The 9,679-nt window shown below is 46.8% G+C and overlaps 2 long non-coding RNA genes and 4 other non-coding genes across 6 annotated transcripts; 2 read left to right on the top strand and 4 right to left on the bottom strand.

The window, feature by feature from the left end:
• Positions 1 to 4,542: 4,542 nt before the first annotated feature.
• On the bottom strand, positions 4,543 to 7,354 carry LOC103656352. Its single transcript, XR_566597.2, has 2 exons — positions 6,520 to 7,354; positions 4,543 to 5,727 (listed from the first exon to the last, which is right to left on the bottom strand). It is a non-coding gene; the product is annotated as an uncharacterized LOC103656352 (long non-coding RNA).
• Positions 5,403 to 5,484, top strand: TRNAL-AAG. Its single transcript has one exon. It is a non-coding gene; the product is annotated as a tRNA-Leu (tRNA).
• Positions 5,725 to 7,816, top strand: LOC121100781. Its single transcript, XR_005832604.1, has 2 exons — positions 5,725 to 6,301; positions 7,354 to 7,816. It is a non-coding gene; the product is annotated as an uncharacterized LOC121100781 (long non-coding RNA).
• On the bottom strand, positions 5,943 to 6,015 carry TRNAV-AAC. Its single transcript has one exon. It is a non-coding gene; the product is annotated as a tRNA-Val (tRNA).
• TRNAP-UGG lies at positions 6,321 to 6,392 on the bottom strand. The gene has a single exon. It is a non-coding gene; the product is annotated as a tRNA-Pro (tRNA).
• A 1,050-nt stretch (positions 7,817 to 8,866) lies between the features above and the next one.
• TRNAT-UGU lies at positions 8,867 to 8,939 on the bottom strand. Its single transcript has one exon. It is a non-coding gene; the product is annotated as a tRNA-Thr (tRNA).
• Between the last annotated feature and the right edge of the window lie 740 nt (positions 8,940 to 9,679).

Raw genomic sequence — 9,679 nt, 5'->3', positions numbered from 1 at the left:
TAATAAATGGTGCTGGGGAAACTGGACAGCCAGATACAGAAGGATGAAACTGGACCATTTTCTTACACCATACACAAAGATAAACTCCAAATGGATGAAAGACCTCGATGTGAGACAGGAATCCATCAAAATCCTAGAAGAGAACATAGGCTGCAACCTCTTTGACATCAGCCACAGCAACTTTTTTCATTACACATTTCCAAAGGCAAGAGAAACAAAAGCAAAAATGAACTTGTGGGACTTCATCAAGATAAAAAGCTTCTGCACAGCAAAAGAAACAGTAAACAAAACTAAGATGCAGCCCATGGAATGGGAGAAGATATTTGCGAATGACACTACAGATAAAAGGCTGTTATCCAAGATCTATAAAGAATTTCTCAAACTCAACACCCAAAAAACAAATAATCCAGTCAAGAAATGGCCAGAAGACATGAACAGATATTTCTCCAAAGAAAACATACAAATGACAAACAGACACACGAAAAAATGCTCCACATCACTTGCCATCAGGGAAATACAAATCAAAACCACAATGAGAAACCACCTTACACCAGTTAGAATGGCAAAAATTAACAAATCAGGAAACAACAGATATTGGCGAGGATGTGGAGAAAGAGGAACCCTCTTACACTGTTGGTGGGAATGCAAGCAGGTACAGTCACTCTGGAAAACAGTGTGGGATTCCTCAAAACATTAAAAATAGAGCTACCCTAAGACCCAGCAATTGCACTACTAGGTATTTACCCCAAAGATACAGATGTAGTGAAAAGAATGGACACATGCACAGCAGCAATGTCCACAATAGCCAAATTGTGGAGGGAGCCGAGATGTTCTTCAATGGATGAATGGATAAAGAAAGTGGTTCGTATATTCAGCCATCGGAAAGGATGAATACCTACCATTTACATCAGTGTGGATGGAACTGGAGGAGATTATGCTAAGTCAAGAAGAGAAAGACAATTGACGTCAAGAAGACGTCAATTCTTGACAATTACGTCAATTCTTGCAATTACGTCAAGAAGAGAAATACAATTATATGGTTTTACTCATGTGTGGAACATAAGAAATAGTGCAGAGGATCATAGGGGAAGGGAGGGAAAATTTAATGGGAAGAAATCAGAGAGGGAGACAAACCATGAGAGACTCTTGACTCTGGGAAACAAACTGAGGGTTGCTGGAGGGGAGATTGGTGGGAGATGGGGTAACTGGGTGATGCACATTAAGGAGAGCATGTGATATGATGAGCACTGGGTGTTATACACAACTGATGAATCATTGAACACTACAGCTGAAACTAATGATGTACTATATGTTGGCTAATTGAATTAAAATTTTTAAAAATCACCAAAAATACTTGTGTTGTTTTAAGCCACTAAATTTGTTTTAATTTGTTATTCGGCAATAAAAAAACTAATACAATGGCCTTTCCAATTAAGGAACTCATATTTTTTTAAATATTATTGTGCAGAGATATTTGTCGTATAAAGATTTTTATATGTGCAAAGATCTTAAGTGCACAATTATGTGAACACACACACACATATGTGCCCATCACCCAGATCAATACAGTACATTTCCAGCACCCAAAAATGTTTCCTCCTGTGCCTGTGCAGTCAGTATTTGCATTTCCGTCCCCCAGGTAACAGGGTTTCTAACTTCTATCACCAGAAATTAGTTTTGTTCATGCTTGAATGTCTTACATATGCAAATAACAGAATACAGAGTCCTTTATGCCTGACTTCTTTTGCTCGGTATTCATGTAAGTTAAATATTTTTTTTCACTTACTGTAGAGAGAGAGAAGGAGCAGAGGGGAGGGCAGAAGCAGACTCCTTGATGTGCAAGGAACGAGATGCAGGACTCGATCCCAGGACCCTGAGATCATGACCAGAGCTGAAGGCAGACATTTAACGGACTGAGCCAGTCAGGCACCTCACATATTGTTATTTCTAACAGTAAGCTTGCTTAAGTCTGTTTGAGCTGCTGTAACAAAACACCACAGACTGAGAGGCTTATAAACAACGGAAATTCATTTCTCCCAGTTCTGGAAGCTGGAAGTTCGAGAGCAGTGTGATCGAGTTCTGATGAGGGCTCTCTTTCAAGCTGCAGACTGACAGCCACTCACTGTGTCCTCATGTGGCAGAAGGGACCAGGGAGCTTTCTTGGGCCTCTTTCATAAAGGCTTTAAATCCCATTCATAACCATCACACTGGGCATTAGGATTGCAACATGTGAATTTGGGGGGACACAAACTTTCAGACCATTTTGCTATTATTGTTATAATTATTCCATATATGACTCTATAAGATTTTATTTATTCAGTACAAAGATGGTGGACCTTTGGACTTTTTTCAAATCTGAGTTATCAGTGAAACTGACAGGAGCGTTTCGGCACATAACTCTTGTCATTTCTGCACTCATGCTTGTGTAATTGTTCTGTCATAGTCAGGATATACCTGCAGCAATTCTAAGATTTGGCACACATAACATCTGTCTTGACCTTATATAAACACAAGTGTGGGGCACCTGAGTGGCTCATTTGGTTAACTGTCGGACTCTTGATTTTGGCTCAGGTCATGATCTCAAGACCGTGAGATTGAGCCTGGCACTCATTGGGGAGTCTGCTTGAGATTCTCTCTCCCTCTCTCCCTCCCTCCCCCACATGTACTCTCTCTCTAAAATAAATAAATAAATTAAAAAAAAAAACATGAGTGTGAAAGGTGGAAATTGGTGGGGGGAAAGAGGCATTTTGAGGTATATTCTTCAGTAGATTCTAAGCTCTGACTCATAAATACAGAGGTGGTTCTTTTAGGCATCTGGAAGGACAGGGTGAAGATTGCTGTTTTTGCAAAACTGTCCATGATTATGTAGGCCTTTTGTTTTTACTTTAAAATCTTTTTATCCTCTTAACGGAGTTTTTCAGAGAGGAAAAGTTTTTAATTGTGATGAGGTCCCATTTATACATTTTTCCTTTTTGGTATCAAATTAAGGAACTCTTCACCCAGCTCTAAGTCCTAAAGATTTCTGGCGTGGGGGGGGGGAGGTTCCTAAAGATTTGTTAGTTTTATATTTTACATTTAAGACTGTGATCTCTTTTGAATTAATTTTTGTATAAACTGGGAAGTTTTGGTTGAGGTTCATTCTTTTGCTTAGGAACATACATTCTCTTGCCCCTGGATGCTCCAGCGACATTTACTGAAAAGGCTATTCTTTCTCAGAGGAATTGAATTGCTTTTGCATCTTTGTCAAAAATTGATCAGAGATATTTGCAAAACACATAAATATGAAAAGGGCTTGTAGCTGAAGTATATGAAGAACTACCAAAACTCAACACTGAAAAAAAAATCTTCCATATGAGCAGACTTAGGGGTAAAAAACCCACATGATTATCTCAACTGACACAGAACAAGCATTTGACAAAATTCAATACCCTTTCGTGATAAAAACACTCAACGAACTAGGAATAAAAGGAAACAGTTGAATGGTTAAACAAACTTTGGTATATTTATACCAAGGAATACTACTGAACAACACAAAGACATGAACTGTTGACACCTGGAATGATTCCCAAAGGAATGATGCTGAGTTAAGAAATCAATCTCTAGAGCCTACATACTGTCTCATTCCATTCACATGGAGTTCTTGGCATAACAAAATTACAGAGACAGAGAACAGTTGAGTGGTTGCCAGGCGCTAGGGATAGGGGACAAGGGAGATTAGAAGGGGTTGTGTGTGGCTATGAAAAGGGTAGCCCCACGGAGCCTTGTAGTGATGGAACTGTTTTGTATTTTGATTGTGGTGACAGTTACAGGGAGCTACACATGTGATAAAATTGCTATATAGAGAACTGGAGAAATCTGAATAAATTCTGTGAGCTGTACCAAAGTCAGAGTCCAGTTTTGTTACTGTACTATAGTAACGCAAGATGTCATCATTGGGGAGGGCAGGTGAAGGGGGCCTGAGACCTCCCTGTGCATTTCTTTGCAATTCTATCTGAAATCTATATTTCAAATTTTGGCCAGGGGGAGGGTTGTTTTTGTTTTGAAGATCCCAGATTCCAGACTGGTTGGCATTCTTTTCTAACTTGATACTCTAACTTGGGGAGATGTGTAGGCGGTAAGAGCCCTGCTAATGGCGGGGTCTGTGGTCAATTCACAATTCCCTGTGGTTTTGCAGACACATTTCCTAGTCTACACAGAGGATCTCATGGTGGGACGGAGATGGTCCTCACTTGAGTGAAGGTCTGTTATTAAAACAGGAAATGCTCAGCTGAGACAATCTCTGAATGCCCATGAGGCCTGAAAGATACACACTTTGGCTTGAAAACACACAGCTATAACACACAGCTATATACAGTTATAAGAATTACCCGACAATTTTTACATTAAGAAAGTAAGCAGGAGGAAATAAATCTACTAGTACGGCCCAGTAATCCTAGAGTCCTCTACTCTAGCACGTCTTCAGATCTCGCATTAAAAGTCCAGGCCCCAGGGACGGAATTCAAGCTACTTTCATCTGCAAGAATTTAGACCCAGCCATTTCAGTGAGGTTTGGGAAGATTTAATGACATAAAATCTAAGTTTAAAAAGCATGTTTCAAATCTGTATCTACAGCAGGTAGGCATACTTGGAGGGGAGGGGAAATTCACAGAAAAAGAAACTGGAGGTTAAACCATCAAATATTTTTAGTTATCTCTGAGTGGTGGGGTTTCCGGTGAATGTTTTTCTATTTTTTCCCCAGATGTGCTGGGTTTGTTTGGTTTTGGTTTTTTTTTTTTTTTTTTTCTTCTTTAATGGATTTTTATAATGGGGAGGGAAGGGAAGATTCCCGGTGTATTCAATCAAGGGTGTTGTGTCAATATCCGGTATCTCCAGCCGGAACACTTGTTGAAAAGGGTGGAAACCTCACGCAGCAGAATTGCACGGGTGGAGGCCTCTGAGATCACTGCCACTTCTGAAAGTGCTGGTGCTATTGCCAGGAAAAAAAAAAAGTTATGGTTTTGTTTTGTTTTGTTTTTTAAATTGGGGGGTGCACGCAAAGTTTCCCTCTCCTTTATTTATAATACACACTCACGGTTTAATTTTTTAAACAAAAACAAAAACAAAAAAAAACAGGTGAGATTATAGAAGTCTTCCCCTGCGTTCATGCACGCCCGTTCCCCAAAGAGAAAGGTGGGAGTTACTTGTTAAGAGTCTTTCCCAAAACCAAGGCGCAGTGTGTGCGCTTCGCGGATCCTTCTCTGGCAGTGCGCTCCTGGAGCCCAGCGGCTCTGGTCAAACTAATCCTGCTGTTAGGGATATGGTTCTGCTCTAACCTATAGAGTCTTTCCGACGCTTTCTTTTCCTGAAGACCCCTGGAAAGTTATCAGCAGTGAAGGAAGACACCCCAAACACTCCCGCAGCAGGGTAGTGTGGCCGAGCGGTCTAAGGCGCTGGATTAAGGCTCCAGTCTCTTCGGGGGCGTGGGTTCGAATCCCACCGCTGCCAGCTTCTTAGCGCGATGTGTGCTGTTTTGCTGTGGATCACAAAAAGCGAGCGAAGCCGGAATTGCGCGCTCTCCATTTTCAGTATCTGGAACTCCGTTTTCCCCGCGGGCGGCAGCTGAATGGCTGGGCTCTGTGCCTTCTGTGCGCTCGTGTTCTAGACAGCAAGTAAGTTGGGATCAGGTATTTGCAGGGGTCCGTGGCTGAGGTGGAAAGCCGGAGGTGTTAGATACCCTTTTCTCCATCCCTGGAAGAGAGCCCACGTCTGTAACCAGGCAGAGAGGATGGTGGATGTCCTAAACGGACGCCAGGTTTGTCCCATAGAGTCTCCAAATGTACCCCAGTGTAATAAATTTCAAATAGTAGTTGATGCTAGATGTTCTAAGTCGGGACTAACTTTGGCTCATAGTCTCCAAATTTTAAATAGTAAATAGTAGGAAGAAAAAAAGAAGCGCCAGAGGTTGTTTCCGCCCGGTTTCGAACCGGGGACCTTTCGCGTGTTAGGCGAACGTGATAACCACTACACTACGGAAACCTTCCAGCAACATCCTCTCTGTAATACCATTCATTGTTGAGAAAGCCTTCCGTTGGTATAGTGGATACGAGGTTCTGAGGCTGAGAAAACATGGCAGTGCGTCCCAGATCTACGGAAAACCGCGAGCGGCTCTGCATGATGTCTTTCACCGGCGACCCTCGGTTCTGGAGCGACTCACTCACTACCTACTCTTGTTCCCGAGCCCCAGGCCACTCGGAACTCTTGGGTATGCCATCGGACAGTTCAAGACCCAAACCGCCCTTCGAGGAAGAAATGTAGCTAAAAAGTACGTAAAATGAAAAAGTGGGCTCGTCCGGGATTTGAACCCGGGACCTCTCGCACCCAAAGCGAGAATCATACCCCTAGACCAACGAGCCACCCGGTAGCTGCTGTTCTCGTTTAGTCCGTAATCAGACTCGTATCTAAATAGTTTTGTCACCAACGGGAACTTTTATTTTTAATACAATGGAATTCTCCTCTGTACCTCAGTGTCCGGCGCCCTACCTTAATCCCTGCTCAGCAGTCTCCGCATCCGCCGGTAACCTCCTCCGTAGGCAGCTCGCCCAGCGAAAACGCTCCGTATCCCTTGGCCCCTCTCTGTGATCTGAAAGCCGAAGGAGCGCCTCACTGCTAGCGCGCCTCGGACAGCAGGCAGGGGCACCCCTCCGCTCGGGGGCGTGGGGAGCCCCTGCCCAAGGGAGCCCAAGTAAGGCCCAAGTCTGGAGGCCCAGGGTCTGGGCGCAGTGTCCGGGAGGACCCGGAGGGCTCCTGCAGAGAAGAGCGAACAGGGTTTGGAGGGGACGCGGGGCCGACTGGGTCTTGCTTGAGCCGCGACAGGCAAAATGAAGCCCGAGTGGTCCCTTCAGGTGGGGCGCCTGGTAAAAGGACGAGGGCTTTCCTTTATTATTATTTTTTAAAAGAAAATATGAAAACCAACACATACTGTTTGCAAAGCTATTTGCAAAACCTTCAGAAAATGTAGGGAAGTGTAAGGCAGAAACGAGATGACTGGCTGCGGCGGCTGGGTGCACAGCTCCGGAGACTCGCACCAGAGCGCGCGCACACTCGCTGCGCAGGCTGGGTGCCCCCGCTCTCCGCCTTCTAAGCGTTCTCCCAGGATTGCCCGGCAGCAGCCACCGTTCCCGGTGAACCAGGGTCCTGGGCTGTGCGGACGCTCTCCTCCCTCGTCTTGGAGCTGCTTTCACCCCCAAAGGGTTTTAATTGCACTGGGTTATTCAGTAGTAAAAACCAAACAAAAAACAGTGATTCTGATTCCCTGCTGTAAAATTCACGAAAATCCACTCCGAGCCGGTCCAAAAGTTATTTTTGTGTCGCCAGCAGAAAAATTCTCTACGCAGATGACTGTCACAAAACAGAGTGGGAGACGAATGATGGCTAACCCACTGCAAGGGGAAAAAGTGCTAATTTTTCCACTGCCATTCCACGATCTGGCTCAGCCCTCTGCGTTGACCGCTCCATTCGCTGCTCCTCTCCGCCTTTTCCTTGGAGAACAAGATGCTAACCGGCATCTTCCTCAATCGGCATTGTCCTCGCCTCCTTTCGCGCGCACAAAGTGTTGGATGGGCTCTGTGCTGGGCCACCGTGTGTCCTCGCGCTCCTGGTTTACTACCGCCTCGGTGTTGTAAGCATTTGCTTCTCTTCTCTATGGAATTATATAAGAAAAGTGCGAACGTCCACAATTGGTAACACCTGCCCTAAAGCTTATAACTGCCACAATTGTTTCCAGTTTTTTTTTAACCATTTAGTTTTTCTTTTAAACAATAAAAACACACAATTAATATATGCTAACCTTTTATTTATTTATGCTGTTCAAGGAAGTATACAAAATTAAATTAAATCCCCAGAGAACAATGCGGGTGCTGCCCGATAGGCAGAGCCAGGCTCGCGGGGGGGGGGGGGGGTTGGGGCACCCTCCCGCCACGGCCTTTGCACGCACGACCCAACCAGACGGCCTTGGCTCAGGCAGAAGCGCGACCCTGACCTGCCGCGCCATCCCAGCCCGCAGAAGCCCTCTCTCCAGCCCTTTCTTCGAAGAGTCCCCTTGCTGACTCCTGGCAGCTATCTAGCGCCGTTCGGGTTTCGAAAACAACCCGGGCCCAGTGCACCAAAGTGGAGAAAACCACTCGCGGAAACCTGGGTAGACGCCGGAGGAGATGAATGGAGTATTTGGGGAGCGTGTTGAATGGGGGCCACATGCCTTCGCACCCACCTGGTCCCATCCAAAGAGCCAAGACTGCATCAAGACCCGAACAGACACGCCCGGGATAGGCCAGGAGGGCACCTGTACCTTCTGGCACCTGCGCGTCCCGGACTCCGAGGATCCATCGACCCCTATGTGCCTGCCCTACTGCACGACCACCTCACTATAGAACCTAGATTGTGGGGACCAACGGCGTGCTAAGCGGGGGCTTAAACCTAGTCCCCCTCCCGACTAAAACAGATTCCCAGGATGCGTTGTGGGGAGGTGGCCGTAGACTGGTGGTCCCCACTAAACGAAAAAGACAGAGATGAGGACTTGGCCCTGGCCTGAGTGGGGTGAGAGAAGGGAAACGGAAATATCTACCACAGACTTCCCGAGAGCACGCGAAGGATGCGAGGGGCCGCTTTGGAGAAGTTGCACGGAGCCAGCGGAGCCTGTGATCGTAAGGCCACAGACGGAGAGGGTCTGGCTCTTGGACAAATAAGGCCACTTCTGGTCAGCGGGTATCTGAGGAGCGAAGAACAGTCAGTTCCACCTAGGGCCTGGCCTTCCAGGAGGGCGGAAATTCGTGTCGGCTCACGCATCTTACGCTTTTCCACCTTTCAGGAAGGGGTGAAAAAAAACTAAGGTAGGCCCCAGCGAGATTTGAACTCGCGACCCCTGGTTTACAAGACCAGTGCTCTAACCCCTGAGCTATGGAGCCAACTACGACTTCACTCTCTGCGCAAGAGCAGTTGACACCGCCGCCGTCCGCCGCGCAGCCGCAAAGAACAACAAGGAGGAATTAAGCAATGAGAGGCGAGCCGGCGCCTTTCGGCCGAAGAGGACCCAATCTCGCTGCCGCCGTCTCACCGGCGACGTCAATAAGTATCAATGCCGGCAGGCCAAGCCGCAAATCCTAAGAGAGAGCCCCGCAGAAAGAGGGTAGACGGTGAGCTCCCGCGAGCTGCGAGGAATAGGGTGAGGGCACGACGCTACGCAGGCAGGGGCGGGGCCTCCAGTGGGCGGAGCTTAGAAGGGCCCGGGGTCTTCCGGGGGCTTAAGGGTCAGGGGCAAAGACCCGTTGGCTAGAGAGTTTCAAGGCTTGCTGTGTATGAGAATGAGGGTCCGAAGTCAGGGCTGCGAGGGAGGAGTTAGGGGAAGGGTGTCAATAGGCCTGTCCTGAAGGAATCCAGGTACGGGCTAGTGAGGTGCGCTGTCAGTGAGCAGTAAGAGATCTTCGGAGGGAGGCGGAGAGAGGGTGTTGAAGAAATCAGAAGGTCCCGGCGTGAGGAGGTGTTGGACGGAGAAGGACTGGGTCAAGGCTGGGGGTCCCTAGCCCGTGCCGCACCTTTAGGCAAGTTAGAAAAAGGCAACCCTTAGGGCCCGCCTTAACTCTTATGGTACTGGTTCCCTAAGAGCCCCTAAAGGTCCAGGGGGTAGGGGGCATGGAGAGGGTGAGGG

The sequence above is a fragment of the Ursus maritimus genome, unplaced genomic scaffold, assembly GCF_017311325.1.
Source record: "Ursus maritimus isolate PB19 unplaced genomic scaffold, ASM1731132v1 scaffold_5, whole genome shotgun sequence".
In the NCBI taxonomy this organism is placed as follows: domain Eukaryota; kingdom Metazoa; phylum Chordata; class Mammalia; order Carnivora; family Ursidae; genus Ursus; species Ursus maritimus.
This window is presented reverse-complemented; position numbering and strand designations above follow the sequence as displayed.